Source organism: Lissotriton helveticus, chromosome 9 (genome assembly GCF_964261635.1).
Source record: "Lissotriton helveticus chromosome 9, aLisHel1.1, whole genome shotgun sequence".
NCBI classification, from domain to species: domain Eukaryota; kingdom Metazoa; phylum Chordata; class Amphibia; order Caudata; family Salamandridae; genus Lissotriton; species Lissotriton helveticus.
The window spans coordinates 30,998,127-31,023,753 of NC_136070.1; the positions used below are offsets into that span (position 1 = coordinate 30,998,127).

At 49.6% G+C, this 25,627-nt stretch overlaps 1 long non-coding RNA gene across 1 annotated transcript in view; it reads left to right on the top strand.

Annotated features, from left to right (window-relative positions):
• LOC144782603 (uncharacterized) overlaps positions 1-24,699 on the top strand; it is a 630,451-nt gene extending 605,752 nt beyond the window's left edge. Inside the window, exon 3 of the long non-coding RNA XR_013601165.1 lies at positions 24,573-24,699. This is a non-coding gene — a long non-coding RNA (uncharacterized LOC144782603). The remainder of the gene's footprint in view (positions 1-24,572) is intronic.
• Positions 24,700-25,627: the final 928 nt, after the last annotated feature.

A 25,627-nucleotide genomic window follows, 5' to 3' on the forward strand; every position in this document is an offset into this window, starting at 1 on the left:
GGTACTGTCTCTTACTGGTATAGGAGCCCTACTGAGGAGTGCTGGTACTGTCTCTTAATGGTACAGGAGCCCTACTGAGGAGTGCTGACACTGTCTCTTACTGGTATAGGGCCCTACCGAGGAGTGCTGGTACTGTCTCTTACTGGTATAGGGCCCTACCGAGGAGTGCTGGTACTGTCTCTTACTGGTACAGGAGCCCTACTGAGGAGTGCTGGTACTGTCTCTTACTGGTACAGGAGCCCTACTGAGGAGTGCTGGTACTGTCTCTTACTGGTATAGGAACCCTACTGAGGAGTGCTGGTACTGTCTCTTACTGGTACAGGAGCACTGCTGAGGAGTGCTGGTACTGTCTCTTACTGGTACAGGAGCACTACTGAGGAGTGCTGGTACTGTCTCTTACTGGTATAGGGCCCTACAGAGGAGTGCTGACACTGTCTCTTATTGGTATAGGATCCCTATTGAGGAGTGCTGGTACTGTCTCTTACTGGTATAGGAGCCCTACTGAGGAGTGCTGGTACTGTCTCTTACTGGTACTTGAGCACTACTGAGGAGTGCTAGTACTGTCTCTTACTGGTACGTGAGCAATACTGAGGAGAGCTGAACTGTCTCTTACTGGTACTTGAGCACTACTGAGGAGTGCTGGTACTGTCTCTTACTGGTACGTGAGCAATACTGAGGAGTGCTGGTACTGTCTCTTACTGGTATAGGACCCCTACTGACGAGTGCTGGTAGTGTCTCTTACTGGTATAGGGCCCTACCGAAGAGTGCTGGTACTGTCTCTTAGTGGTACAGGAGCCCTACTGAGGAGTGCTGACACTGTCTCTCACTAGTACAGGAGCCCTACTGAGGAGTGCTGGTACTGTCTCTTACTGGTATAGGGCCCTACTGAGTAGTGCTGGTACTGTCTCTTACTGGTATAGGAGGCCTACTGAGGAGTGCTGGTACTGTCTCTTACTGGTCTAGGAACCCTACTGAGGAGTGCTGGTACTGTCTCTTACTGGTATAGGAACCCTACTGAGGAGTGCTGGTACTGTCTCTTACTGGTATAGGGCCCTACTGAGTAGTGCTGGTACTGTCTCTTACTGGTATAGGAGCCCTACTGAGGAGTGCTGGTACTGTCTCTTACTGGTATAGGAGCCCTACTGAGGAGTGCTGACACTGTCTCTTACTGGTATAGGGCCCTACTGAGTGGTGCTGGTACTGTCTCTTACTGGTACAGGAGGCCTACTGAGGAGTGCTGGTACTGTCTCTTACTGGTCTAGGAACCCTACTGAGGAGTGCTGGTACTGTCTCTTACTGGTATTTGAGCACTACTGAGGAGTGCTGGTACTGTCTCTCACTAGTACAGGAGCCATACTGAGGAGTGCTGGCACTGTCTCTTACTGGTATAGGGCCCTACCGAGGAGTGCTGGTACTGTCTCTTACTGGTATAGGAGCCCTACTGAGGAGTGCTGGTACTGTCTCTTAATGGTACAAGAGCCCTACTGAGGAGTGCTGGTACTGTCTCTTAATGGTACAAGAGCCCTACTGAGGAGTGCTGACACTGTCTCTCACTAGTACAGGAGCCCTACTGAGTAGTGCTGGTACTGTCTCTTACTGGTATAGGGCCCTACCGAGGAGTGCTGGTACTGTCTCTTACTGGTACTTGAGCACTACTGAGGAGTGCTGGTACTGTCTCTTAATGGTACAGGAGCCCTACTGAGGAGTGCTGACACTGTCTCTTAATGGTATAGGAGCCCTACTGAGGAGTGCTGACACTGTCTCTTACTGGTATAGGGCCCTACTGAGTGGTGCTGGTACTGTCTCTTACTGGTACAGGAGGCCTACTGAGGAGTGCTGGTACTGTCTCTTACTGGTCTAGGAACCCTACTGAGGAGTGCTGGTACTGTCTCTTACTGGTATAGGAACCCTATTGAGGAGTGCTGGTACTGTCTCTTACTGGTACTTACTTGAGCACTACCGAGGAGTGCTGGTACTGTCTCTTACTGGTATGGGAGCCCTACTGAGGAGTGCTGGTACTGTCTCTTACTGGTACTTGAGCACTACCGAGGAGTGCTGGTACTGTCTCTTACTGGTACTTGAGCACTACTGAGGAGTGCTGGTACTGTCTCTTACTGGTACTTGAGCACTACCGAGGAGTGCTGGTACTGTCTCTTACTGGTACTTGAGCACTACTGAGGAGTGCTGGTACTGTCTCTTACTGGTACTTGAGCACTACCGAGGAGTGCTGGTACTGTCTCTTACTGGTACTTGAGCACTACAGAGGAGTGCTGGTACTGTCTCTTACTGGTACTTGAGGACTACCGAGGAGTGCTGGTACTGTCTCTTACTGGTACTTGAGCACTACTGAGGAGTGCTGGTACTGTCTCTTACTGGTATTTGAGCACTACTGAGGAGTGCTGGTACTGTCTCTCACTAGTACAGGAGCCATACTGAGGAGTGCTGGCACTGTCTCTTACTGGTATAGGGCCCTACCGAGGAGTGCTGGTACTGTCTCTTACTGGTATAGGAGCCCTACTGAGGAGTGCTGGTACTGTCTCTTAATGGTACAAGAGCCCTACTGAGGAGTGCTGGTACTGTCTCTTAATGGTACAAGAGCCCTACTGAGGAGTGCTGACACTGTCTCTCACTAGTACAGGAGCCCTACTGAGTAGTGCTGGTACTGTCTCTTACTGGTATAGGGCCCTACCGAGGAGTGCTGGTACTGTCTCTTACTGGTACTTGAGCACTACTGAGGAGTGCTGGTACTGTCTCTTAATGGTACAGGAGCCCTACTGAGGAGTGCTGACACTGTCTCTTATTGGTATAGGGCCCTACCGAGGAGTGCTGGTACTGTCTCTTAATGGTACAGGAGCCCTACTGAGGAGTGCTGGTACTGTCTCTTAATGGTACAGGAGCCCTACTGAGGAGTGCTGGTACTGTCTCTTACTGGTATCGGAGCCCTATTGACGAGTCTTGGTACTGTCTCTTACTGGTATAGGAGCCCTACTGAGGAGTGCTGGTGCTGTCTCTTAATGGTACAGGAGCCCTACTGAAGAGTGCTGACACTGTCTCTTACTGGTACAGGAGCCCTACTGAGGAGTTCTGGTACTGTCTCTTACTGGTATAGGAGGCCTACTGAGGAGTGCTGGTACTGTCTCTTACTGGTCTAGGAACCCTACTGAGGAGTTCTGGTACTGTCTCTTACTGGTATAGGAGGCCTACTGAGGAGTGCTGGTACTGTCTCTTACTGGTATAGGAGCCCTACTGAGGAGTGCTGGTACTGTCTCTTACTGGTATAGGAGCCCTACTGAGGAGTTCTGGTATTGTCTCTTTCTAGTATAGGGAGCCCTACTGAGAAGTTCTGGTACTGTCTCTTAATGGTACAGGAGGCCTACTGAGGAGTGCTGGTACTGTCTCTTAATGGTACAGGAGGCCTACTGAGGAGTGCTGGTACTGTCTCTTAATGGTGCAGGAACCCTACTGAAGAGTGCTGGTCCTGTCTCTTACTGGTACAGGAGCCCTACTGAGTAGTGCTGGCACTGTCTCTTACTGGTATAGGGCCCTACCGAGGAGTGCTGGTACTGTCTCTTACTGGTATAGGAGCCCTACTGAGGAGTGCTGGTACTGTCTCTTAATGGTACAGGAGCCCTACTGAGGAGTGCTGGTACTGTCTCTTACTAGTAGGGGAGCCCTACTGAGGAGTTCTGGTACTGTCTCTTACTGGTATAGGAGGCCTACTGAGGAGTGCTGGTACTGTCTCTTATTGGTATAGGGCCCTACCGAGGAGTGTTGGTACTGTCTCTTACTGGTATGGGAGCCCTACTGAGGAGTGTTGGTACTGTCTCTTACTAGTATGGGAGCCCTACTGAGGAGTTCTGGTACTGTCTCTTACTGGTATGGGAGCCCTACTGAGGAGTGCTGGTACTGTCTCTTACTAGTATGGGAGCCCTACTGAGGAGTTCTGGTACTGTCTCTTACTGGTATGGGAGCCCTACTGAGGAGTGCTGGTACTGTCTCTTACTGGTACGGGAGCCCTACCGAGGAGTGCTGGTACTGTCTCTTACTGGTACAGGTGCCCTACTGAGGAGTGCTGGTACTGTCTCTTACTGGTATAGGAGCCCTACTGAGGAGTGCTGGTACTGTCTCTTACTGGTATAGGAGCCCTACTGAGGAGTGCTGGTACTGTCTCTTACTGGTATGGGAGCCCTACTGAGGAGTTCTGGTATTGTCTCTTTCTAGTATAGGGAGCCCTACTGAGAAGTTCTGGTACTGTCTCTTACTGGTATAGGAGGCCTACTGAGGAGTGCTGGTACTGTCTCTTAATGGTGCAGGAACCCTACTGAAGAGTGCTGGTCCTGTCTCTTACTGGTACAGGAGCCCTACTGAGGAGTGCTGGTACTGTCTCTTACTGGTATAGGGCCCTACCGAGGAGTGCTGGTACTGTTTCTTACTGGTATAGGAGCCCTACTGAGGAGTGCTGGTACTGTCTCTTACTGGTATAGGAGCCCTACTGAGGAGTGCTGGTACTGTCTCTTACTGGTATAGGAGCCCTACTGAGGAGTGCTGGTACTGTCTCTTACTGGTATAGGAGCCCTACTGAGGAGTGCTGGTACTGTCTCTTACTGGTATAGGAGCCCTACTGAGGAGTGCTGGTACTGTCTCTTACTGGTATGGGAGCCCTACTGAGGAGTTCTGGTACTGTCTCTTACTGGTATAGGAGCCCTACTGAGGAGTTCTGGTACTGTCTCTTACTGGTATAGGAGCCCTACTGAGGAGTGCTGGTACTGTCTCTTACTGGTATGGGAGCCCTACTGAGGAGTGCTGGTACTGTCTCTTACTGGTATGGGAGCCCTACTGAGGAGTTCTGGTATTGTCTCTTACTGGTATAGGAGCCCTACTGAGGAGTTCTGGTATTGTCTCTTTCTAGTATAGGGAGCCCTACCGAGGAGTTCTGGTACTGTCTCTTACTGGTATAGGAGCCCTACTGAGGAGTGCTGGTACTGTCTCTTACTGGTATGGGAGCCCTACTGAGGAGTTCTGGTATTGTCTCTTTCTAGTATAGGGAGCCCTACTGAGAAGTTCTGGTACTGTCTCTTACTGGTTCAGGAGCACTACTGAGGAGTGCTGGTACTGTCTCTTAATGGTACAGGAGGCCTACTGAGGAGTGCTGGTACTGTCTCTTAATGGTGCAGGAACCCTACTGAAGAGTGCTGGTCCTGTCTCTTACTGGTACAGGAGCCCTACTGAGTAGTGCTGGCACTGTCTCTTACTGGTATGGGAGCCCTACTGAGGAGTGCTGGTACTGTCTCTTAATGGTATAGGAGCCCTACTGAGGAGTGCTGGTACTGTCTCTTAATGGTATAGGAGCCCTACTGAGGAGTGCTGGTACTGTCTCTTAATGGTACAGGAGCCCTACTGAGGAGTGCTGGTACTGTCTCTTACTAGTAGGGGAGCCCTACTGAGGAGTTCTGGTACTGTCTCTTACTGGTATAGGAGGCCTACTGAGGAGTGCTGGTACTGTCTCTTATTGGTATAGGGCCCTACCGAGGAGTGCTGGTACTGTCTCTTACTGGTATGGGAGCCCTACTGAGGAGTGTTGGTACTGTCTCTTACTAGTATGGGAGCCCTACTGAGGAGTTCTGGTACTGTCTCTTACTGGTATGGGAGCCCTACTGAGGAGTGCTGGTACTGTCTCTTACTAGTATGGGAGCCCTACTGAGGAGTTCTGGTACTGTCTCTTACTGGTATGGGAGCCCTACTGAGGAGTGCTGGTACTGTCTCTTACTGGTACGGGAGCCCTACCGAGGAGTGCTGGTACTGTCTCTTACTGGTACAGGTGCCCTACTGAGGAGTGCTGGTACTGTCTCTTACTGGTATAGGAGCCCTACTGAGGAGTGCTGGTACTGTCTCTTACTGGTATAGGAGCCCTACTGAGGAGTGCTGGTACTGTCTCTTACTGGTATGGGAGCCCTACTGAGGAGTTCTGGTATTGTCTCTTTCTAGTATAGGGAGCCCTACTGAGAAGTTCTGGTACTGTCTCTTACTGGTATAGGAGGCCTACTGAGGAGTGCTGGTACTGTCTCTTAATGGTGCAGGAACCCTACTGAAGAGTGCTGGTCCTGTCTCTTACTGGTACAGGAGCCCTACTGAGGAGTGCTGGTACTGTCTCTTACTGGTATAGGGCCCTACCGAGGAGTGCTGGTACTGTTTCTTACTGGTATAGGAGCCCTACTGAGGAGTGCTGGTACTGTCTCTTACTGGTATAGGAGCCCTACTGAGGAGTGCTGGTACTGTCTCTTACTGGTATAGGAGCCCTACTGAGGAGTGCTGGTACTGTCTCTTACTGGTATAGGAGCCCTACTGAGGAGTGCTGGTACTGTCTCTTACTGGTATAGGAGCCCTACTGAGGAGTGCTGGTACTGTCTCTTACTGGTATGGGAGCCCTACTGAGGAGTTCTGGTACTGTCTCTTACTGGTATAGGAGCCCTACTGAGGAGTTCTGGTACTGTCTCTTACTGGTATAGGAGCCCTACTGAGGAGTGCTGGTACTGTCTCTTACTGGTATGGGAGCCCTACTGAGGAGTGCTGGTACTGTCTCTTACTGGTATGGGAGCCCTACTGAGGAGTTCTGGTATTGTCTCTTACTGGTATAGGAGCCCTACTGAGGAGTTCTGGTATTGTCTCTTTCTAGTATAGGGAGCCCTACCGAGGAGTTCTGGTACTGTCTCTTACTGGTATAGGAGCCCTACTGAGGAGTGCTGGTACTGTCTCTTACTGGTATGGGAGCCCTACTGAGGAGTTCTGGTATTGTCTCTTTCTAGTATAGGGAGCCCTACTGAGAAGTTCTGGTACTGTCTCTTACTGGTATAGGAGGCCTACTGAGGAGTGCTGGTACTGTCTCTTAATGGTGCAGGAACCCTACTGAGGAGTGCTGGTACTGTCTCTTACTGGTATAGGGCCCTACCGAGGAGTGCTGGTACTGTCTCTTACTGGTATAGGAGCCCTACTGAGGAGTGCTGGTACTGTCTCTTACTGGTACAGGAGCCCTATTGAGGAGTGCTGGTACTGTCTCTTACTGGTATAGGGCCCTACCGAGGAGTGCTGGTACTGTTTCTTACTGGTACAGGAGCCCTACTGAAGAGTGCTGGTACTGTCTCTTACTGGTATGGGAGCCCTACTGATGGGTGCCAGTACTGTCTCTTATTGGTATAGGAGCCCTACTGAGGAGTGCTGGTACTGTCTTTTACTGGTATGGGAGCCCTACTGACGAGTGCTGACACTGTCTCTTACTGGTATAGGGCCCTACAGAGGAGTGCTGGTACTATCTCTTACTGGTATTTATTTATTTATTTATTCATGAGATTTGATAAAGCGCGAACGAATGACATTGGGCGTGTCTGCGCTGCAACTTCTGCATCATATTCTCGCAACAAATGTATGATCTGAGACATTACTGGTTAAACAGCCAGGTTTTAAGATGTTTACGAAAGGACCAGAAAGAGGTGCTGGTCCAGATTGACTGAGTTAGGGTATTCCACAGCTTTGGGGCCGAGACCATGAATCGACGGTCTCCCCAGGAGACAGTCCTGGTACGGGGCACCACTAGGTCATTAAAGGTGGAGGATCGCAGTCCCCTGAGGGGGCGGGTAGGAATCAGCTGATCTTTGAGGAACTGAGGTCCCTGATTATGCAATGCCTTGTATACAATGCAGAGAGTTTTAAACTTAACCCTACTTCTAATTGGAAGCCAGTGAAGTCGTCTGATAGTATCTCTGGCGGACTTATGTTTGGGAATTCCGGCAAGTAGTCTTGCTGCCGCATTTTGTATTGTTTGCATTTTACTGAATACTCTAACCTGGGCATCAGCAAAAAGACCATTTCAATAGTCCAAGGTGGACAGCACCAGAGAGCTTACCAGAGTTTTCCCGGCACTTTCAGGAAGGAAGGGGATGATTTTCCTTATTAGGCGAATCTTGTGAAAGGCAGAAGATGCTACTTGGTTGGCGTGGGCAACGAAGTTGAGCTGGTTGTCAAAAACAACTCCCAGGTTCCTTACCTTAGAGATGGGATTAGGCAGGGTTCCGAAAGACGCAGGCCACCAAGCAGGGGACCAGCTAGGTGTAAGTTGTCCAAAAATGACAACCTCCGTCTTGTCGGAATTGAGTTTTAGACAATTGGAGGCCATCCAGTCTCCAATTGCCAGCATACAGTCTTTGAATTCATCGGCCATCTTTTGTCCATTATTTTTAATGGACAGGACTAACTGTGTATCATCAGCGTATGAGGTAAGGCTCATCCCGTGTGCTTTGATGATATTGGCTAGGTCCGACACATAGATATTAAAAAGTGTCGGACTCAGGGATGAGCCTTGTGGGACCCCACATGGCAGAGACAGATTAGTCGATTGAAAATAACCCAGAGTGACGGCCTGAGTTCTGCCTGACAGAAACGAGGCCAGTAGATCTTTAGCTACTTGTTTAATGCCCATTTTTCCGACACGGTCGACCAAAATCAAATGGTCGACCGTGTCGAAGGCTGCAGATAAATCAAGTAGTACCAGTACTGCAGTTCCTCCCCGATCTCGGATGACCCTAATGTCATCCGCCGCTTTGATCAAGGCGGTTTCAGTGCCATGGAACTTGCGATACCCAAATTGGGTATCATCCAATAGGTGATGTTCCTCAATGAACTCGGACAACTGTGAGTTCATCACTTTTTCTACTACCTTTGCCAGGAATGAAAATGAAATGAAAAAAGAAACTTAATTAAGCGCACTGCGGCCAAGCGGCTTCCTGGCACTGAGGGTTTGAACCAGGCTCACAGAGGGGACTCGGGGGAACTAGCAGGGGAATGCCTGAGAAAACAAGAAAGTTTTGAGAGCTTTACGGAAATGGGAGTAGATGGGAATAGAGCGGACGGACAGGGGAAGACTGTTCCAGAACCGGGGGGGCCAGAACCGAAAATCGGGTGCCTCCAGTTCTGGATTTACGGAAACGGGGGACGTGGAGGAGGGAAAGAGAGGAGGAGCGGAGAGTGCGGCTGGGGACGTGAGGAATGATGAGAGATCCAATAAAGAGGGGGGCTGAGTGGGTGTGGGCACGAAAGGCCAGACAGGCCAATTTAAAAAAAGATCTAAAGTGCACAGGAAGCCAATGAAGGGACTTGAGTGCAGGAGTGATGTGGGAAGATTTGGGAAGACGAAGAATGAGGCGGGCGGCCTGGTTTTGAATGGCCTGAAGGCGGCGGGTTTCATAGGCGGGTATGCCCACATACAAGCCATTCCCATAGTCAAGGTGAGAGGTGATAAGAGCCGTGACTATGGTTTTGAGGGCGTCCGCGGAGAAATACCGGGAGATCTTCCGGATGAGGCGGAGGGACAGAAAACAAGAGGATACTACGGAGCTGACTTGGGCATGCATGGTCAGGTCATGGCTGACCTTGATGCCCAAAGTCCGAACAGAAGAGACCGGTGAAGGGGGGGAACCAAAGGAAGGGGGCCAGTGAACCGCAGACCAAGGGTTAGAGGGACCACCCGTGAGGACAAGCTCCGTCTTGTCCGGATTGAGCTTCAAGTGATTGAAGCTCATCCATTCGGATATGAAGACTAAGGTGGAACAAAACTTAGGAAGAGAGACAGAAGGGGAAGAAAGATCAAAGACAAGCTGGAGGTCATCCGCGTAGTTATACACAGAGACCCCCAGCTCGAGAAGAGAAATAATAAGGGGGTAGATATAAAGATTGAAGAGGAGAGGGGAAAGGGAGGAGCCTTGGGGGACCCCACAGGTGACCAAGCGAGGGGGAGCAGAGAAGCCTGAGAGATGAACCGCCTGGGACCTGCCCTGTAGAAAGGACGCAATCCAGGAAAAGGCAGTGCCCCGGATGCCCGCTGCGCTGACACGGTCGAGAAGGATGGAATGATCGACCGTGTCAAACGCAGCGGACAGATCGAGGAGGACCAGGGCCTGGGGGAGATTGATATCAGCTTTCCCTTTGAGTTCGTCCAGGACCGCAATGACCACTGACTCCGTGGAATGGCCTGGGCGAAAACCCGCCTGATGGGAGGCCAGAAGGTGGTTCTCCTCGATGTAGTTGGACAGGCAAGATGTGACATAGCTTTCAAGGATCTTGCCCAGATAAGGGAGAAGAGAGATAGGCCTAAAATTAGAAGAAAGAGAGGGATCCAGACCAGTTTTTTTAAGAATGGGAAAAACTATAGCAGATTTGAAAGATGAAGGAACAGAACCCAAGGCTAAAGAAGCATTAAGAAGGGCAAGAGGGGGAGCAGGACAGCTAGTGAAAAGAGTCTTGAGGATCCGTGCAGGAGCACAGTCTGCCGGAGAGCCAGATTTGACTTTTGTGCGCAGGTTAAGGAAACGGTCCATGGAAATGGGTGGAAGATGATCCAGGGAGGAGGGGGGCAGAGGAAGGGAGCAAGAGAAGCCAGCTTGGAGCACCGTAGGAATATTGGCCTTTATGTTACCGATCTTATCAATGAAATAATCATTGAGTGAAGAGCAGAGGGTCTGAGATGGAACAAGACTGGAGCCAGTACAGTCGGAAGTAGCTAGGTTATGAACCAGGAAGGCTGGCTATCGGTCGGTAGTTTTTGAGGTCATCCCTATCAAGATGTGGCTTTTTTAAAAGAGGTTTGAGGAGTGTTTTTTCAAACTTTCCGGATAAATCCCAGATCTGAACATGTCATTACAAATTTGAGTAATGGCAGGTAACAAAGTACCCATAACAGGAAGAAGAGTGTTGACAGGACAAGGATCTAGGGCTGAACCAGTTTTAACCGAGGAGATAGTGTGCCTTATTTGATTCTCTGTAATATCTTTAAATTGTGTGAATAAGGAGACAGACGGTGTAGAGTAAGTGGTTGTTGAGGAGTTATTGGCAATGGCAGCAAAGGTGGTATAAATATCATTAACCTTAGTGAAGAAAAAGGTTCCCAGTGCATCACAGAAGGATTGAGAGGGAGGAGGAGTAAGGTCAGGGGAATATCCAGCTAAATACTTAGTGGTATCGTAGAGCTGTTTAGTTGAGTTCTTGGCTTGCTCTATCCGTTCGCTGAAGTACTTCCGTTTGGCATCGGCAATCATAACTTTATATTTTGCCAACATCATCTTGTAACGCAATTTACTTTCCTCATTATACGATTTCCGCCAATGCCTTTCCCTATTCCTACATAGTTGTTTCTGGACCCTAAGGTCCTCAGTAAACCAGGGAGCAGAGGGGGTGGATCTATTTCTTGTTACATGTTTTAGGGGTACTAGAGAGTTAATAGCAAGACCCAACCAGTCCTGAAATTACTTAGTAGCTATGTTGGGATCAGAGGATAATATGGGCTTGGAGTTAATGAGAGAAGTTTTTAATGTAGCACTGTCTATATCTTTCCAAGCCTTAAAAGGTTCGTGATTGGAGATAGGTGCTTTGGCAGTAGTAACTTCATTGGGGGTAATTATGCCCACGATTGCGTGATGGTCTGACCAAGTAAGTGGAAGGCTATCCGTTATAAGAAAACCCTCAGAGTTGGTAAAGATACCATCCAAAGTGTGACCACCATCATGCGTAGGGGAATTAACCAGTTGAGGGAGCCCTAAGGTGCTCATACCGGATAGAAGGGAAGTACTGTCCCTATCTTCAATTTTCTCTAAATGGAAATTAAAATCCCCTAATACCATTAGGGATTTTTCAATGGCTAAATGCTCAAGCATAGTACTAAAATCTGCAAGGAATTTGGTCCGTGCTCCTGGTGGCCTATAAAGGAGAACTCCTTTAAGATTATCAGATGGGGAGAATCTGATGGCAAATTGCATGGCTTCACAAGTGGACGAGGGGATCTGGGAGGTTCTGACAACACAGGTGTCACGGGTAATGATTGCTAACCCGCCTCCTTTTTTACGTTCCCTGTCTTGTCTATAAACCTTGAAGCCATTGGGGACCGCGACCACTAAGTCTGGGTCGGATGCACTGTCCATCCATGTCTTGGTCAAGAACAGTATGTCTATGTTCCTGTCCCTTATCAGATCTGCAATGTCCTGCCTGTGTTTTCCAAGGGAACGGACATTGGTGAGTGCCATCAAAATGCTCTTTGGGCGTTTTTTACTCATGGGGGTGAGGATTTTGTTCATCAAAGGGATGATTGTCTTACAGTGGGGACACGAGTACAGAGGATGCAACGGGGCAAGGTCCAGGTCTAATGGACAGCAGCTTGCAGGAAGTGGTGGGCGCAGTTTGTGTAGCATAATATTAGTATATTTAAGGGTAGGGGTATTGCTATAAATAATGTCTGGACCAGGGGTCACGGCCCTGGGCCCGGTCCCGGCGCGGACGGGCGCAGACGGGCTTGCCTTTGGCGCGCCTTTGGCGCGCGGCCGGCGCGCCCGCTGCGCCCGTCAAGCATGATCCCTTTATACAAGCTGGAGGAGGGTGGGAGGCGTCCAGCAGCTGGACCGCAACCCTTTCCTCCCAGGAAGATGGTGGCCGTATTCGTCAGAGTCACGGCGTCAGCACCTTACTCGGCTGGGCCGTGACAAGGAGATCAAGAATGGGGAGCCTCTGCTGGATGTAATTCTCGCACTCGAGAGTCCTAGGTGGCAAGTAAATAAAATAGGCTTTTAAAATATTTACATGCGTTAAAAACGTTTTTTACCAGCAAAGAATTGGTACATACAAATGTATGCAGCAAAAGTATGAAGATGAAGATCCCCGGCTTCCGCCTCAGGGGAGAAATGCAAAGGAACCCTATTGAGGAGTGCTGGTACTGTCTCTTACTGGTATAGGGCCCTACTGAGGAGTGCTGGTACTGTCTCTTACTGGTATAGGGCCCTACCGAGGAGTGCTGGTTCTGTCTCTTACTGGTATAGGAGCCCTACTGAGGAGTGCTGGTACTGTCTCTTAATGGTACAGGAGCCCTACTGAGGAGTGCTGGTAATGTCTCTTACTGGTACGTGAGCACTACTGAGGAGTGCTGGTACTGTCTCTTACTGGTACTTGAGCACTACTGAGGAGTGCTGGTACTGTCTCTTACTGGTATAGGACTCCTACTGAGAAGTGCTGGTAATGTCTCTTACTGCTATAGGAGCCCTACTGACGAGTGCTGACACTGTCTCTAACTGGTATAGGGCTCTACCGAGGAGTGCAGGAACTGTCTCTTACTGGTATAAGAGCGCTACTGAGGAGTGCTGGTACTGTCTCTTACTGGTATGGGACCCCTACTGAGGAGTGCTGGTACTGTCTCTTACTGGTATGGGAGCCCTACTGAGGAGTGCTGGTACTGTCTCTTAATGGTATCGGAGCCCTACTGAGGAGTGCTGGTACTGTCTCTTAATGGTACAGGAGCCCTACTGAGGAGTGCTGGTACTGTCTCTTAATGGTACAGGAGCCCTACTGAGGAGTGCTGGTACTGTCTCCTACTAGTATGGGAGCCCTACTGAGGAGTGCTCATACTGTCTCTTACTGGAATGGGAGCCCTCCTGACGAGTGCTGGTACAGTCTCTTACTGGTATGGGAGCCCTACTGAGGAGTGCTGGTACTGTCTCTTACTGGTATGGGAGCCATATTGACGAGTGCTGGTACTGTCTCTTACTGGTATAGGGCCCTACCAAGGAGTGTTGGTACTGTATCTTACTGGTATAGGACCCCTACTGAGGAGTGCTGGTACTGTCTATTACTGGTATGGGAGCCATATTGACGAGTGCTGGTACTGTCTCTTACTGGTATGGGAGCCATATTGACGAGTGCTGGTACTGTCTCTTACTGGTATAGGGCCCTACCAAGGAGTGTTGGTACTGTCTCTTACTAGTATGGGAGCCCTACTGAGGAGTTCTGGTACTGTCTCTTACTGGTATAGGAGCCCTACTGAGGAGTGCTGGTACTGTCTCTTAATGGTATCGGAGCCCTACTGAGGAGTGCTGGTACTGTCTCTTACTGGTATGGGGGCCCTACTGAGGAGTGCTGGTACTGTCTCTTACTGGTATGGGAGCCATATTGACGAGTGCTGGTACTGTCTCTTACTGGTATAGGGCCCTACCAAGGAGTGTTGGTACTGTCTCTTACCAGTATGGGAGCCCTACTGAGGAGTTCTGGTACTGTCTCTTACTGGTATAGGAGCCCTACTGAGGAGTGCTGGTACTGTCTCTTAATGGTATCGGAGCCCTACTGAGGAGTGCTGGTACTGTCTCTTACTGCTATAGGAGCCCTACTGAGGAGTGCTGACACTGTCTCTTCCTGGTATAGGGCTCTACGGAGGAGTGCAGGAACTGTCTCTTACTGGTATAAGAGCCCTACTGAGGAGTGCTGGTACTGTCTCTTAATGGTACAGGAGCCCTACTGAGGAGTGCTGGTACTGTCTCTTAATGGTACCGGAGCCCTACTGAGGAATGCTGGTACTGTCTCTTACTGGTACGGGAGCCCTACTGAAGAGTGCTGGTACTGTCTCCTACTAGTATGGGAGCCCTACTGAGGAGTGCTCGTACTGTCTCTTACTGGAATGGGAGCCCTACTGACGAGTGCTGGTACAGTCTCTTACTGGTATGGGAGCCATATTGACGAGTGCTGGTACAGTCTCTTACTGGTATGGGAGCCCTACTGAGGAGTGCTGGTACAGTCTCTTACTGGTACAGGAGCACTACTGAGGAGTGCTGGTACTGTCTCTTACTGTTGTAGGAGCCCTACTGAGGACTTCTGGTACTGTCTCTTACTGGTATAGGGCCCTACCGAGGAGTGCTGGTACTGTCTCTTACTGGTACAGGAGCCCTACTGAGGAGTGCTGATACTGTCTCTTATTGGTATAGGGCCCTACCGAGTAGTGCTGGTACTGTCTCTTAATGGTACAGGAGCCCTACTGAGGAGTGCTGGTACTGTCTCTTACTGGTATAGGACCCCTACTGAGGAGTGCTGGTAATGTCTCTTACTGGTACTTGAGCACTACTGAGGAGTGCTGGTACTGTCTCTTACTGGTACTTGAGCACTACTGAGGAGTGCTGGTACTGTCTCTTACTGGTACGTGAGCACTACTGAGGAGTGCTGGTACTGTCGCTTACTGGTACGTGAGCACTACTGAGGAGTGCTGGTACTGTCTCTTACTGGTATAGGACCCCTACTGAGGAGTGCTGGTACTGTCTCTTACTGGTATAGGGCTCTACGGAGGAGTGCAGGAACTGTCTCTTACTGGTATAAAAGCCCTACTGAGGAGTGCTGGTACTGTCTCGTACTGATATGGGAGCCCTACTGAGGAGTTCTGTTACTGTCTCTTTCTAGTATGGGAGCCCTACTGAGGAGTTCTGGTACTGTCTCTTACTGGAATGGGAGCCCTACTGACGAGTGCTGGTACTGTCTCCTACTAGTATGGGAGCCCTACCGAGGAGTGCTGGTGCTGTCTCTTACTGGAATGGGAGCCCTACTGACGAGTGCTGACACTGTCTCTCACTGGTATAGGGCCCTACTGAGGAGTGCTGATACTGTCTCTTACTGGTATAGGAGCCCTACAGAGGAGTGCTGATACTGTCTCTTATTGGTATAGGTCCCTACCGAGGAGTGCTGGTACTGTCTCTTACTGGTATAGGTCCCCACAGAGGAGTGCTGATACTGTCTCTTATTGGTATAGGTCCCTACCGAGGAGTGCTGGTACTGTCTCTTAATGGTACAGGAGCCCTACTGAGGTGTGCTGGTACTGTCTCTTACTGGTATAGGAGCCCTACCGAGGAGTGCTGGTACTGTCTCTTAATGGTACAGGAGCCCTACTGAGGAGTGCTGGTACTGTCTCTTACTGGTATAGGGCCCTACCGAGGAGTGCTGGTACTGTCTCTTACTGGTATAGGAGCCCTACAGAGGAGTGCTGATACTGTCTCTTATTGGTATAGGTCCCTACCGAGGAGTGCTGGTACTGTCTCTTAATGGTACAGGAGCCCTACTGAGGAGTGCTGGTACTGTCTCTTACTGGTATAGGGCCCTACCGAGGAGTGCTGGTACTGTCTCTTACTGGTATAGGAGCCCTACAGAGGAGTGCTGATACTGTCTCTTATTGGTATAGGTCCCTACCGAGGAGTGCTGGTACTGTCTCTTAATGGTACAGGAGCCCTACTGAGGAGTGCTGGTACTGTCTCTTACCGGTATAGGAGCCCTACTGAGGAGTGCTGACACTGTCTCTTACTGGTATAGGAGGCCTACTGACGAGTGCTGGTACTGTCTCTTACTGGTATAGGAGCCCTACAGAGGAGTGCTGATACTGTCTCTTATTGGTATAGGTCCCTACCGAGGAGTGCTGGTACTGTCTCTTAGTGGTACAGGAGCCCTACTGAGGAGTGCTGGTAATGTCTCTTACTGGTACTTGAGCACTACTGAGGAGTGCTGGTACTGTCTCTTACTGGTACTTGAGCACTACTGAGGAGTGCTGGTACTGTCTCTTACTGGTACGTGAGCACTACTGAGGAGTGCTGGTACTGTCGCTTACTGGTACGTGAGCACTACTGAGGAGTGCTGGTACTGTCTCTTAATGGTACAGGAGCCCTACTGAGGTGTGCTGGTACTGTCTCTTACTGGTATAGGAGCCCTACCGAGGAGTGCTGGTACTGTCTCTTAATGGTACAGGAGCCCTACTGAGGAGTGCTGGTACTGTCTCTTACTGGTATAGGGCCCTACCGAGGAGTGCTGGTACTGTCTCTTACTGGTATAGGAGCCCTACAGAGGAGTGCTGATACTGTCTCTTATTGGTATAGGTCCCTACCGAGGAGTGCTGGTACTGTCTCTTAATGGTACAGGAGCCCTACTGAGGAGTGCTGGTACTGTCTCTTACCGGTATAGGAGCCCTACTGAGGAGTGCTGACACTGTCTCTTACTGGTATAGGAGGCCTACTGACGAGTGCTGGTACTGTCTCTTACTGGTATAGGAGCCCTACAGAGGAGTGCTGATACTGTCTCTTATTGGTATAGGTCCCTACCGAGGAGTGCTGGTACTGTCTCTTAGTGGTACAGGAGCCCTACTGAGGAGTGCTGGTAATGTCTCTTACTGGTACTTGAGCACTACTGAGGAGTGCTGGTACTGTCTCTTACTGGTACTTGAGCACTACTGAGGAGTGCTGGTACTGTCTCTTACTGGTACGTGAGCACTACTGAGGAGTGCTGGTACTGTCGCTTACTGGTACGTGAGCACTACTGAGGAGTGCTGGTACTGTCTCTTACTGGTATAGGACCCCTACTGAGGAGTGCTGGTACTGTCTCTTACTGGTATAGGGCTCTACGGAGGAGTGCAGGAACTGTCTCTTACTGGTATAAAAGCCCTACTGAGGAGTGCTGGTACTGTCTCGTACTGATATGGGAGCCCTACTGAGGAGTGCTGGTACTGTCTCTTACTAGTATGGGAGCCCTACTGAGGAGTTCTGTTACTGTCTCTTTCTAGTATGGGAGCCCTACTGAGGAGTTCTGGTACTGTCTCTTAATGGTACAGGAGCCCTACTGACGAGTGCTGGTACTGTCTCTTAATGGTACAGGAGCTCTACTGAGGAGTGCTGGTACTGTCTCTTAATGGTACAGGAGCCCTACTGAGGAGTGCTGGTACTGTATCTTACTGGTGTAGGAGCCCCACTGAGGAGTGCTGGTACTGGCCATTACTAGTTTAGGGGTCCTGCTGAGAAGTGCTGACACTGTCTCTTACTGGGATAGGAGCCCTACTGAGGAGTGCTGGTACCATCTCTTAGTTGTATAGCAGCCCTACTGAGGAAGGCTGGTACTGTCTCTTATGGGTATAGGAGCCCTACTGAGGAGTGTTGGTACTGGCCATTATGAGTTTGGGAGCCCTACTTAGATGTTTTAATACTGTCCATTACTAGAATGGGTTAGGTCTGCTGAGAAATGCTGTTACTGTCCATTACTAGTTTAGGGGCCCTGCTCAGACGTAATGATACTGTCTATTGCTAAACCAAAGGGGATGATGGACAGAGTGTTGAACATTGCAAGCACTCACCCCCAGTAAACTGATCTGGGTTTAATCCATCATCATTCTTTAGCTCACTCCACCACCCCAGTTCGGACATAGCCATATGCAAATCAGTCTGACCCTGTGCCTCATGGGAACAGCCCACCCCGAAACTGCCAAGTCATGTCTTCCCTGGACTGGAAACAAGCATCCTGGGATCGTTTTCAGTCTAATCAGCCGTCATCAGCCAGGCTAGCTTGAATCCAGTGGCAAAGGGAGCAAGCGACCCAAGTCTAGGCATATCCTGCCAACTTAGGGCGAACAAAGCAAAACCAATGGGGATGATGGACGGAGTGTTGAACATTGCAAGCACTCACCCCCAGTCAACTGATCTGGGTTTAATCCATCATCATTCTTTAGCTCACTCCGCCACCCCAGTTCAGACATGGCCATATGCGAACCAGTCTGCCCCTGTGCCTCATGGGAACAGTCCATCCCAAACTGCCAAGTCATGTCTTCCCTGGACCGGAAACAAGCATCCTAGGACCGGTTTCTGGCTTATCAGCCGTCATCAGCCAGGCTAGCTTGAATCCAGTGGCAAAGTGAGCAAGGAACCGACGTCTGGGCATTTTAGTTAGCCACATGTTTGCCTTGTGCTTCCCGTCTTCATTGTTGCCTGCTTCTCAATTTCGTCTGAGTGTTCATCTATAGTTAACTCTTTCAGCACTGAGCATGAGCACTGCGCATGCTCAGTGAGGCCGTAGCTGCCAGGATGCACCTGTTATACATTTAACTGTCAGGCTATTTTTACTAATATCAGCAGTTTTGTAACTCCTCCCACTCTGTTGACTAAGCGATTCTTATGTATCCTTGTATGTAACTAGTTATTTGTGTGTACACTTGTACTTCCTCTTTTTGAACCTCCATGCTTACTCTGCAAGTAAAAGGTGTATATAAGCACCATGGTTTCTGTACTCCATGTGCTGCCTCATACATTGCCTGAGGGATATGCATCGATGTAGTTCCACTCATGAGTCCTAATAAACTATTTTCTTGATATTACAGATTCCGTGCCAATCTCTACTTTGTCAGTCTAAAGGACGAGTGCGCAAAAAGGTGAACTCCTGCACCAACTATCGCCCTATTTCCCTTCTCCCTGGCATCAGCAAGTTGACTGAAAAGTTTGTAAACAGTCAACTTGCCTCATTTTTAGAAACATCTAATCTGCTTCACTCATCCCAAACAGGGTTCCACAAGGGGCAGGGAACGGAAACAGCTCTGCTGAGGGTGGTTGAGGAGTCCAGGAGGATCTTGGACGCAGGTGGCAGCGTGGCCATCATCCTCCTGGACCTCAGCGCCGCCTTTGATACGGTTAATCACCGTATCCTCCTATCTCACCTTAATAACATCGGAGTCACGGGCAAAGCCCTTGCGTGGCTCGAATCTTTCCTTAGGGACAGGTTTTTTAAGGTGTTTGCGGACAACAGCTGCTCCTCCCCGGTACCGTTGCAGTGTGGGGTGCCGCAGGGCTCTTCCCTCATCCCCACACTGTTTAACGTGTACATGGCTCCCATAGCGGAGATAGTGGCCCCTTTCGGGATTCAACTAGTAAGCTACGCTGATGACACCCAGTTGGTGGTCTCTTTGAACCAGGCAGAGCCCCCACCCCCCCCACGAATCTGTGCAGCTGCCTGGAATCAGTAGCTAAATGGATGGGCCAGTCCCACCTCAAATTGAATGGTGGAAAGACCGAGCTGATGCTACTAGGAAGGCAGGCCACATTTGACACCTCCATACTGTGGCCCCCCTGTATGGGCCCCGGCCCCATCCCCAAAACCGAGATCAAGAGCTTGGGCATTTGGCTCGATGTGGACCTTTCGTTTAAACCTCAAGCTAAAAAAAACAGCAGCCACTTGCTTTGGGCTACTGAAGACGATCCGTAAAATCCTTCCTCAATTGCCAGGAAAAGCCAAGAAAATCCTAGTCCAGGCCCTAATCCTATCTAGGTTAGAGTACAGTAACGCGATCTACCTAGGAGCACCAACATCGGTGATCCGGCAACTTCAGGTCGTCCAGAATTCGGCGGCGAGACTGTTAATGGGCTCCAGTCTTCGCTCCTCAGCCAAACCCGCGTTGAATGCTCTCCATTGGCTTCCGGTGAAGGATCGGATCCATTTCAAGACACTCTGTATGGTGCATAAAACTCTCCATGGCAGAGGCCCCCCCATTCTAGACAAGATGATCAGACCATACAAAGCACCCAGAACTCTGCGCTCTAACGATTTGAACCTTGCAGAGATCCCTAGAATCAATAGCGCCCGTTCTGGCGGCCGTCTTTTTTCATATAATGCGGCAAAACTGTGGAACTCCCTGCCCCCATCCTTTCGCCAGGAGCCCAATCTCCTCGCATTTCGAAGAAAGTTAAAAACCTGGCTTTTCCCTAGGGCCTAGATTCCCAGGCTTGCCTGGGCTCTCCACACGCTGCCCTTTCCCTTCTGGTCACTCCTAAGCGCTGGGATGCTCCCGAGTAGCCATGCGCTATATAAGAGTCTTTTTCATTTCATTTCATTTCAGGTGGGTCCCTGAAAATGCTCACCCCCACAAATTGACGCCCGTCACGTGGGGCTCATCAGCGACTTGGATGCCCGAAGGAGTGGTCTCGATGGAGGTTTGGAATCTCGCTAAGGATGTACACTGCATGAGAAGACCCTTATTTTAGCAGGCCGAAGTGTTTTTCCGATTTTCCCGATTTGACCCTCCAGGTGGTGCTGGTTTCCGACTGAGATCCCTTTTGGCGTTCATCTTACAGTGACCATTTGGTCGATTTAGAACTTGGCAGTTGGAGGCTGGAGACTTTTGTTTGCTAAGGTCGTTGGATGCGACACTTCTTGATTTGTTTGGCCAAAGATTCTGGTTTGATTTGGGTATATATAAATTGTAATTTATATAGGCAGGCAATGTGGAGATTTTTCTCAAATTTTTGAATTCTTGAACGATACAATATTTGGGTTAAGTACTACTTGGTATAATATTATATATACTATAATATTTTTGACATGCCTGTTTCAAGCACGCTTCGAAGGATGTGTTGCTTTCTTGGAGGTTCCAATATGGATTTAGAACAAAGTCAGCCGGCTCCCCCAGATGGGACACCAAATAGGTATATGTACATTAAAAATGGCATTTCTTCCATAATGTATAGTGCACTATGGAATAAATACACAAGAAAAGATCTTGATTTGCGATGGCCAATAAATGGGTCATTCGAATTTAGAAACATTCAGTATGTGGAACAATGTGTGTATAAGCGCAAAAGTACACCAGATATGTTTGACTGTGTACGAATGTGGGTGAAAGAAGCGCATGAGAGTGAGGAAAGAGAAAGCTTTAGCAGACAAAGACCAGCGAAAACATCTATCTGAAAGCGCAAGAAATGAAAAATAAAGAACTGAGGGAAACAAAAGAGAAAGAGGATAGGGAGCGCCGTCTACAGGTAAATGGCCAATACCCTGTTTGGCATCCTCTCTACCTCTACCTAATAAACCACAGGGCGATTCAATTTTGTTAGATCGATCCCCGCCCCCATATACTTTTCCCTCTGCCCCCGAGGATGATTCTGATGATGACAAATCTTCCCCAGGTCAGAAAGGGACAGAGTTAGACCCTAAAGGACACACTCGTTCAATTTTGATCGCTGACTGTAGGAGAGTAGGGTCTGCTATCCTATGGTCACCCCAAATTTTTGCTTTTTGCTTCACTGGTTTTCGACTACTGAGGCTGTGGGCCTGCTGATCAGACCCCCAGCCTGCTGTTCTCTCACTAAATTACTGACACATGTGCTATAGGCACATACCAATTGGAAATGGACTCCTTGTCAGCCCCTGTATAATGCACTATAGGTGCACAGGGCATAGGGGCCACCAAGGCCTACCAGGGGCTGCAGCATATCTTTTGCCACCCCTGGCTGGTTCTTAAATTGACACAACTGGCTGATCACTCAGCTGGGGTAAGGTGGTGTAAACACCCCTTGCTTAGGTATAGTATATCTATATCTAAACCTATATCTGGACACATGTAAACCTGTGAGCCACTCCTATAGTAGGCCTCATCAATCCTGGAGGCTGAGTGCGTGGTTTTATGTGAGATGGAGCTCTAGCATGAGCTGAGCCTGTCTGCAGCCGTCGGGAACAAATCCCTAAGCTGTTTCAGGATAATGCCATACCATATACTATTAAGTGCCTTATAATCCTCGCGGTTATTTAGCAACTTTGGTTTGGCTTTATCAAAACATGTCGTGTAAGGTGTCATACGATTTGGAATACCATCCCCGCGCCCGTTCTGGCGACGGGGATGGCATTCCACCCCTCTAGAGGGGTAAGACATGTTACTTTACTTTAATGCGGTTAATTTCTCCAAAGACCTTAAGATCCACAAAATGGATGCCTCTGCCACAGACAAATGTCTGGACCCCTGCAGTTGACTGAAACTCAACCAAATGGGTCCTGGACAAAGGGTTTCCTGTCACAGGAGGGTGTCACCGCCCTCCAGACAGGAGATAGTGTATTGTAGCAGGGAGGTTTGAAAGAAACCAGACACTGCTTGGGGCGCACAAGGCTGCCCCTTGCATAATCCGGCCAAACCGGTTCTGGGGCACTCCAGCCCTCGTGCCAGGGCGGCCTGGATCAAAGGAAGGGGGTGTATCCACCCACTTCCTGGGTCCCACCCATAGGAGGGGACCTAGCAGGTAATCACGCCCACCAGATTCGAATAAGAGTGGGAGCAGTGCCAATGCACATCAGATTTCCTGGAAGAAACATTAGAAACGAAACTCTGGACCCTTCGCCCTCCATCTCAACGTGGAAGCCCGAAGAATCTCCCTTGTGGTCAAGGAGTGACCACCCTGCAGCAGCAGGCACCATCCAGCCCTCGACGTCTACTTAGTTGCAGTTCCCGCCGGAACTCGAGCGACTGAGATCGACGAGATCAAGCCTGCCTGCCTTCTAACAGCCCGATCCACAGTCCCTGCAAAGGTGAGACCCGTGGAGGCGACCGGAAGCGTGGGGCACGCCATCTTGAATTGACCACGAGACGCTGACTGTGCAGCCCACGAGTGATCCTCGAAGCTGTGCACCGGGGTTTGAGAAGCCCCCACCCTGAGCTGCTCCTGAGCCGAAGTTCAGCCCTCCACACTCGACGAGTGCTGCGTGGGGCCCTTTGGCTCTATTTGGCTCAACGCGTTGGCCCGGTCACTTGCCAGCTGGCTAGTGGTCCCTGTGTCGACGAACTACCTAAGAAGACTCGTGAATCTGGTTGCTCCAGATCCACACCAGCTCCCCTGAAAAGGAGCCCCGACTCTGACCTTCCTGGTCCGAGTGAGAAGCAATCTTCCGATCCCGCGTGGATTGCTCTTGCCAAGGCTTGTTTGCTCCAAACTTGAAGCCGACTGCACCGACGGTGAGAGCCTGCGTGGGACAGATCGTGACCTGCTCCTGGACGTCGCAGATGCCCCAGAGCCCACGTGACAGTGGAGAGAAGCTCCTCGACGACCACCTGATTGCGCCCGACATTGCCTGGTTCCGTCCTGGTTCCACCCTGGTCACTGCTGAGTGACCCAGACTCTGTCCCCTCTGCTTTCAGGTACTCTACAACTTGAGTCCACCCTTGGACTCCACCGGACACTTCATCTTTAACCCGCCTGCAGCCCTTTCAGCTTCAAGCACCAAGAGCCTGCGAGTCAAAACCCGACGCCACTTCGACCCTGTGCACCCACTTCCTGTGGGTGAGGTAACTTTGCTCCGCCGGTGTTCCCACACTGGTGCACACCTCTAGGGTCTGTGTGTTAAGTTTTGTTCCTCTAGGTTCAGCGGAAGTGTCCTTTAACTTTAACTTTACAACTTTTACGCACCATTGGTTAACATTGGTGCGTGCGTGCGCTTTCCGCACATCTCCCGAATCCCGAGGGCCATTCCCGACTTCAGCATTGCTTGTCCTGACTGCTCCCAGCGATTCCCTAGGCCCTAGGCCTAACCACTGCTCGAGTGGCATCTCTTATACCACTGGTTTAGTATATGGTTTGAGTGGCCCCCTGCCCTCATCCATAATTGTGCAACTTTGTATGTTTAAACAGTGCTTTTGATTTAACGCTTGTGCCCCTTTATTCATAAAGAATACTGGGGATTGTTTTTAGTAATAAACACATATATTTTTATAATATATACTTGTGTGGTGTCCTTTCATTTGGTATTACAGGATTGTATGTGGTAAAACAGCTCGCTTAACACGACCTCTTAAGTTAAGCCTTTAGGCTGCTTAGTCCATGCTACCCCTAGGATAGCTTGTCTAATAAGGTTGACTTACAACCAGACACCATAAGGGATTGTTTGGTCAGGTAGTAGGTGGTTCCAGAATTGGAAACATCCCCTACCAGGCCAACTTCTCACACTGACCGTGCGACCTCTCTCAGATTGCTGTTCGTAAAGCAGCTTGTGGTGATACCTCTGCTCCAGACATTATAGCAAATGTTCAGCAATGGCCGGAGTCAGAGCAGTTATATTTTACAGAGTTGTTTACTGGAGAAGTAACTGCACATTTTATGAACTATTTCACAGACTTAGAGACTGTTGATATAAAAACTGATCATAAACAATTGAGTGACAGTCTTTTTCTCCCTTTCCAGGTGGCCGATCAAATTAAACATGTGGTTAAACTATGAACTGATGCATTCCTTTTGCGAGAGGAGAAAAAGGCAGCTGCTGCAGTTGAACAAACAGCTCAGACCCCCGTGTCGCAGGAAGTTCCAGGGACAGATAAGGATACTGTAGTTCATGGGAAACCAATGCGTGAAGCTGCGCCTTTATATGTCCCTCCTAGGGGTGCAGGAACAAGTGACATTAAAGATTCAGCTGATGCGAAGAGATATTTTGTTTATAATTGGGTTTATACTCCTTGGAGTAGAGCGGACATTATGGCTCTTAAAGCTGCTTTGCCTGATCCACGGAAAAATCTGGCTGGTTTTTATGAAGAAGTTGAAGGGGCTATTAGTTCTTGCACTATGACTTTGCCTGATATTGACATATTTTTTGGGCTTATCTTACCCCCTGATATGTGGAGATTGATTCGGAAAGTAGATGATCACACAACTTTTGGAGAGATTTAGACAGAAATAGAAAAGATGCAGAAAGGGCACCCACGCAGAAACCACAACAAGAGATATTAGACCTCCCAAAGACTATCATAATTAAGTTGAAAACCCTTATACCTTCTAAAAAGATAGATTGGACTATTTTTTTTTTTAACATCGTTTTTATTGCAGAACCAAATCTTACATATACCATACATTTATGAGCACTTCACAAAACCAGTAACAGTACTTAATTATGTGCTCGGGCGATCCGTCTACACAGCCTATGAGCCCACAACCCGGAGGTCGGGCGGCATCAATCAATTGTGCACCCCTTTCGGCTGCCCTCGAGCTCTTCAAATCCTCGTGCCAGCATGTCTGCAGTCTGCTTTTATATTTTTCTCACCCCTCCCCCTCCCTAAACTTCTCTTCTGCCCCCATCCCCCAACTCCCCCCCCCCTCCACCCTTCTCCCAGTGCCTGCGCCTGGATTCGCAATTAGTGTAAGTGTATGGTCGCTGCAAGGAGGAATGTACTATTCACGAAGAGTGTGCGCCTGGTGTGCCAGTGGGATCTTCAGTTTCTGGGTCAGTGTGCCCCCCTTCCTGCTCT